Genomic DNA, 7,488 nt, shown 5'->3' on the forward strand with positions numbered 1-7,488 from the left:
GTAGATAATGTTTACAAGAGTACAGAATTTCCTAGCTAGAATGCTAGTTGTGACATCATCCCCCCGTTAGAGGGAATTTCGTCCCGAAATTCTTTTTGAAGCTAGATTTGAGAATGCGAGAATAAATGAGGGTACTTTTGCTTCATCTGGTCTTCGCGTTCCTAAGTGAATTCCGGTCCACGCTTTGCGTTCCACCGAACCTTCACTATTGGAATGCGGCTTTGCTTTGTACGCTTTACCTCCCTGTCCATGATCTCGACGGGTTCCTCGATGAACAGGAGATTCTCGTTGATTTCGTTTTCTTCTAGCGGAATGACGAGGGTTTCGTCGGATAAGCACTTCTTCAAATTGGAAACATGAAACACGGGGTGTACACTGCTGAGTTCGGCAGGTAGTTGTAGTCTATAAGCCACCAGACCGATTCGGGCAAGAATCTCGAAGGGTCCAATGTACCGTGGGTTTAGTTTTCCCCGTTTCCCGAAACGGATCACCCCTTTCCAGGGGGAGACCTTTAACAACACTCGATCCCCGACTTGAAATTCCAAGGGCTTTCGCCGCTTATCGGCGTAGCTCTTCTGTCGGTCGCGTGATGCTTGAAGTTGAGCTTCGATTTTAACTATCTTCTCTGTCGTTTCGCGTATGATTTCTGGTCCTGTTAATGCATTGCTTGGTGTCTGCCCTCTTGCCAGCTGAGTGTCGCCTACCTCTGTCCAACACAACGGTGATCTACATTTACGACCATATAATGCTTCGAAAGGAGCAACTTTGATGCTTGTGTGATAACTGTTGTTGTATGAAAACTCAATTAAAGGTAAGTTGTGACAACCCGAAACCTTGTCCGTTTCCGTTACGCGATTTCCGTTAATAAAATTCCGAATTCATTAACTTTTCCGTCAAACTTCTTGGTTTAGAAAATGATCTAGTTATATATAATTAAATTATTTACGAGTCGGAACCAAAAATCGCGCGGAAACCCGAATATCTCGAAAAAATCAATCATTTCCGGTCTAAGTGAGGTTACGACCGTAAACCCGTTTACGGTCAGCAAAGGGTGGACCCCCCACCACCAACCACAAAACCACTATAAATATCAGACCTCCACCTTCATTTGAACATTTCTGGCCAAAAACTCTCTCCTTCTCTCTCTAAGAATCTTGACCGTAAACACCTAAAAACACCTTCAAACTTCGGGAAACATCGAGAAACACCGTTTGGAGCCACTTCGGGACGTCTGGAAACGCTTATCTCTTCGAAATCAGCACCATCGTTCTTGAGTTTACGGTCCATCTTCAAAGACCGTAAACCCTGTTCTTGAGTTTACGGTCCAAGCCTTCAAAGACCGTAAACTTTGTTCTTGAGTTTACGGCCGTAAACTCACCAAGCCTCCAGAAACCGTAAACCCCCAGTTCATGGCCGTAAACCCTGTTCACGACCGTAAACTACCAGTCGACCGTAAACTCTTGTTCACGGCCGTAAACACCTTTTAAGTGGTGCTTTTGGCTAAAAACCCACTTTCATCGATTCGATCAAGTCCCGGTAACATTCCTCAACCGAATACAAGTGTTCTTCTAACACTTTATCTAACGAAATCGCTAATTTAGATACATATATGTATTTATTTGATAACAGGATTTCGTTAAGTGTCACGTGCAACAACTCGAGGATCTTCATTTCAGTCAGCGCTTTCACGCAACAACTGTGAGTTCATACCCCTACATTTTCGGCATTTTTAATGTTTTCAGGGGGAATACAAGCTAAACATAAATGTTTTCAAAAACTTATGCAAATCTCATACTTTAACCCTTTTGTACTGTGTTGAGCATAAGGGACGTTTTCACTAAAAATTGCATAGTTTTTCCGGACACGCTATTCACTACATTATACATGCGAACTGTAATCGGTATAGTTTGGGCTTTTCTAAACATAACAAGTACAGAAACGTTCACTACTAAACCTATGTGCTAAGACAGAAACAGTTTACAGTTACATCACTACTTTATCATGGTTTTTCATAACGGTAATTATCACTACATACGGTATACATACGGATTTTCACTACGGTAGAACGCTACTACACTACATGTAAACTAGATTGTACGATACTGTGAGGCGCTACTTCACTACTGTACCCTTGGGTGTACAGGGATAAATCCTACCATAGTATAACCAGAGTCTCCTGGAGGGAGAGCGTGAGATTTGTGAATAGATCTATTCGGGACTGACAATCCCACATCTGGACTGCTAGCTACAGTTAGGCGGGCACGCCTGAGATGTACAAATGTCATTTAACTCGACGCCTGAAGAACGTTGGAAAGGTCTCTAGTCATATCAAGCATGGTTATACGACTCACAATATGTATAAATCACCTTTAGTTTACAACTTGACACTCTTCGACAGTTTTATTTACACTAAATAGAACTAATACACACTACAACTGGAGAACTTTCAGGGTTTTCAAATAGAAACGAACATACAATGGTTGCACGCACGAAATACTATTACATCATGATTAGCATTAGTTAGTCACATGAAGTAATAATTTCGCATATCACTACAGTTTTCCGTAACAAACATTCACGGTTATATACAGAATTGAGAACACTACACTTTCACTAAAGAAAATATCGGATTTTCTTAGAACTACATAAAACACTTTTACGAACTCATCAACGATTTTCATTACAAACTACCGCTTATGAACTCACCAGCTTTATGATGATATTTTCAAACTGCTTGTATTCTCAGGAAATCAGTAGACAAGTATTTGCTGGATTTTGAGGAACTGGAGCAATAAGAGTTTATGTTTATACTATACAAAGTTATTGAATGTAATTCAAACCAAGTTTCAGACAAAGTTCCAAGCTGATGTAAACATTTTTATTTAAGTATTCAATGTAATGGTTGTGTTGCTATGATTGCTATTATTCATCGGTTGTGATGCTACACATGACGTCCCACGCCCCGGGACGTTTCCGCCATCGGTTTCTGGGTGTGACATAAGTGGGTATCCCACGACCTTCCAAAGTCTATCACACATGCTTGAAGCATATCCTCAAGCGTTTGAATGGTTCGCTCACTTTGACCATCCGTCTGTGGGTGGTAAGCAATGCTCATGTCGAGTTGTGTCCCCATAGCCTTCTGTAGCGATTGCCAAAAGCATGAAGTGAACCTACTATCTCGATCTGAGATGATAGATATTGGTACTCCATGGAGTCTCACAATTTCCTCGATGTAGATTCTTGTTAGTCGCTCCATCTTGTATGTCTCCTTTATTGGCAGGAAATGAGCGGATTTTGTCAACCTGTCGAATATCACCCATATGGTATCCAATCCATCTGTTGTCTTGGGTAATTTGGTCACAAAGTCCATAGTAATCCTTTTCCATTTCCACTCGGGTATTACCGGCTGTTGTAATAGTCCCGAGGGCTTTTGATACTCTACCTTCACTTTAGCACAAGTGAGACATTTACTAACGTAAGTGGCAATCTCTGCCTTCATGTTAGGCCACCAATAACATTTCTTGACATCCAGGTACATTTTATCTGACCCTGGATGGATGGAGTATCGTGTCTTATGAGCTTCATTCATGACTACTCCTCTGAATCCTCCAAGTTTAGGGACCCAAATTCGGTTCATGAAATAATATGTTCCATCCTCCTTGACTTCGAAGTTCTTTTCCATTCCACGTAACGCTTCGCTCGTTCTGTTTTCTGTATTCATGGCGTCGAACTGGGCTGCTTTAATTTGTGAGGACAGATGGGATTGGATGGTTATTGAAAGAGTCTTCACACGACGATTGGAGTATTCTTTCCGACTCAAGGCATCAGCTACCATGTTAGCCTTGCCTGGGTGGTACTTGATTTCGCACTCATAATCGTTTAGCAGCTCAACCCATCTTCGTTGCCTCATGTTCAACTCCTTTTGATTTAAAATGTGCTGGAGACTCTTGTGGTCGGTGAAAATGGTGCACTTAGTACCATAAAGGTAGTACCTCCAAATTTTCAAGGCGAAGACCACAACTCCCAATTCGAGATCATGGGTGGTATAATTCACCTCATGTGTTTTTAGTTGTCGGGATGCATAAGCTATCACCTTACCACGCTGCATGAGTACACAGCCTAAACCCTGATTCGAAGCATCGCAGTAAACTACGAAGTCCTCTGTTCCCTCTGGTAGTGATAATACTGGTGCACTACAGAGAGCTCGCTTCAGAGTTCGGAAGGCAACCTCCTGCTTTTCTGTCCATTTATATGGTACACCCTTCTGTGTAAGCATGGTAAGTGGCTTGGCTGTTTTTGGAGAAGTTCTGAATGAATCTCCTATAATAGCCTGCGAGACCTAAAAATTGACAAATTTCCGTGGGTGTCGCTGGGACTGCCCATCCTTCAATGACTTTGATCTTAGAAGGGTCCACATGTATCCCTTCTTGGCTGACAACATGACCTAAAAAGTTTACGCTACGGAGCCAGAACTCGCATTTAGAGAGTTTTGCGTATAACTTTTCAGTTCGTAGGGTTTCCAAGAGTTGCCGGAGGTGTCGGCCATGCTCCTCTTCGCTTCGAGAATAGACTAGAATATCGTCGATGAAAACGATGACAAAGTTGTCGAGGAATGGTCGGCAGACTCGATTCATTAGGTCCATGAATGCGGCAGGGGCATTCGTTAGACCGAAGGGCATTACAACGAATTCATAATGTCCATAGCGGGTTCGGAAAGCGGTTTTGGGAATATCCTCTTCCCGGACCTTGAGCTGGTGGTAGTCGGATCGTAGATCTATCTTAGAGAAGTAATTTGCTCCCTGGAGCTGGTCGAACAGGTCGTCGATTCGTGGAAGTGGGTAGCGATTCTTGATAGTGAGCTTATTCAGCTCTCTATAATCGATACACATCCTAAAGGATCCGTCCTTCTTCTTAACAAAAAGGACCGGAGCTCCCCAGGGTGAGAAGCTAGGTCGGATGAATCCTTTACTCAAGAGCTCGCTGAGTTGGCTTGACAGTTCTTGCATCTTCGCATGAGCCAACCTATAGGGTGATTTGGCCATTGGCGTAGCTCCCGGTACCAGGTCAATTCGGAACTCGACTTGTCTTTCTGGGGGTATCCTCGGAAGATCTTCGGGAAAGACGTCCGGGAAGTCGCAAGCCACTGGGATGTCTCGAATATTGACCTCTTCCTTGGACTTATCCACCATGTGTGCCAGAAACGCCAAGTCCTTCTTTTTTAGACACTTTTGTGCCTTAATGCAAGAGATAAGACGAAGTTTCGTACTAGGTTTGTCTCCGTATATAATTAGGGTTTCGTGATTTGGGAGATGAAGGCGAACGGCCTTCTCGCGACACAAAATTTCGGCATGATGGGGGCTCAACCAGTCCATGCCGATAATCACATCAAAACTCCTAATAGTTACAGGCATCAAGTTTATTTGAAAGGTATGCTGATTTAAAGTTAGGGTACATCCTATATAGATTTCCCAGGCTGATTCTGTTTTCCCATTAGCCATTTCCACCGTAAAGGTTTCATTAAGCTTTTGGGGTTGTTGTTTTAGCAAGTGTTTGAATTTGTTACTCACAAAGCTTCGCTCTGCCCCGGTATCAAACAGGATGCATGCATAAGAGTGGTTATGGAGAAACGTACCGGTGACGACAACGGGATCCTGAACCGCTTCTCCTTGCCCCATAGTCAGCACTCTTCCTGCTACTCCTGTCGCCTGGGTGTTCGCATTGGGACAATTTCGTCTGAAATGTCTAGTTTTCCCGCACCCATAACAGGTATAACTGGCTCCGTCCTTGGTGTTGTTGTTGTTGTTGTTGTTGTTGTTGTTGTTGTTGTTGTGCATCTGGTTTTGTGGAAACTGGGTCCTACAATATTTTGCTGTATGGCCCTTCCGGTTGCATCTTGTGCACGTCATCTCTCTGCATTCCCCGAGGTGATGGTAGTTATATTTGTTACACTTGGGAAGATTCCATGTGTACTGATTCGGAGTATTCGGCGTGGATGAGGCTGGAGCATGTGGTGTTGGGGTAGCTTGGGTTGCTGCGTGGATAGTCACTGTCTGTTGCTTCTTAGATGATTCTGAGTTCTGTTTACCTCTTCTCTTGTTACTCTTTCCTTTCTTTTTCTCTTCTTCCTTCTTAACATCTGCTTCCACGATCTTAACACTCTTCTTGTTGCCATGATCATACAGTTTCTTGGCCAATCTTTTGGCGCTATCAAACGTCTTAGGGTTTGCCGTAATGACATTCCCTTGGATATGTGCAGTCAATCCCCAGATGAACCTCTCAATCTTTTTCCCTTCTGAGGTGATCATACCCAGACACAGAAGGGATAGCTCGCTAAACCTGGATATGTATGCTTCGACGTTGGAGTTCTGAACTGTCAAGTTCCACAATTCTTGTTCCATCTTTTGTATCTCGCCTCTAGGGCAGTACTCTGCCAACATCATTTCCTTCAGTTCTTCCCAAGGCATCGCGTTTTCCACTGGAAGGGTCATGGCTTCAATGTGACCATTCCACCATGAAAGAGCTTGATCAACAAAGGTACATGTTGCGAACTTGACCTTGCACCCATCTGGACACCCGCAAATTTCAAAGACGGATTCAATTTTCTCAATCCACCTTTTTAGGGTTATGACGCCTCCTGTTCCATTAAAGGTTCGTGGCTTGGCGTTGGTGAAGTCTTTGTAAGAGCATGTTTTGGTAGGTCCTTGATTTATCCCGTTGTTTGAACTTCCAGCTCCTTGCCCGTTTCCTCCGTCATTGTTCCCCTGGTGGATTTGCGCCATGGCTGCTGTGACTGCAGCAGATACAGCGGCTTGAAACGCGACTGAGTTGACTTCCGGTGGTGTCGGTGGTTGGTTATTTCCGCGGTTTGGTCTCTGAGGCATCTTGCTGTTACGGAATAGAAAGATGTTGAGTATGAATTGTTTTTAAGTTGAGAATTTCATGAATCGATTTTCGTATCTAACTGTTCCCATAAATTCACACCAACAATAATAGTAAAAAAAACACATAGCAGGTCACAACATCACCATAAAACACATAATATTTTTCACTAATAATATCCGTACTTTGATACATGAAAATTTGCTCGAAAGAGCATACATAGAGGTACAAAGTTCGACAGCATAACGACTCTATGAGTAGTGTAATCACTTAAACATGGAGTCGGTAGCACATAATATAGCGAACATAGAGAACATAGCACTAGTAGGGAAGTCTACTGGTTCGAAGTGCTCTCGGATGCATCGGGTGGTGGGGCTGACGATGTGGATGCGCCCTGAAGACGCGCCACCTGACGTTCTGTGGCTCGTAGTCGATCCTCCCACATCGCTTGACGTACCTGAAAGTTATGGATTACCTCTTGAGTTTCTCGCTCCGCCCGGGCCACTGCGGCTCGCATCTGATTCAGTTGCTCGGCCGTATCCTGGCCCAGGTCTCTCCAGTGTTCCGTAATCGTCTCACCATGACAGGAAGTGCTCGGTCAGCCGGTTC

The sequence above is a fragment of the Lactuca virosa genome, chromosome 7 (assembly GCF_052849685.1).
Source record: "Lactuca virosa cultivar CGN04683 chromosome 7, Lactuca_virosa_CGN04683_v6, whole genome shotgun sequence".
Classification (NCBI taxonomy): domain Eukaryota; kingdom Viridiplantae; phylum Streptophyta; class Magnoliopsida; order Asterales; family Asteraceae; genus Lactuca; species Lactuca virosa.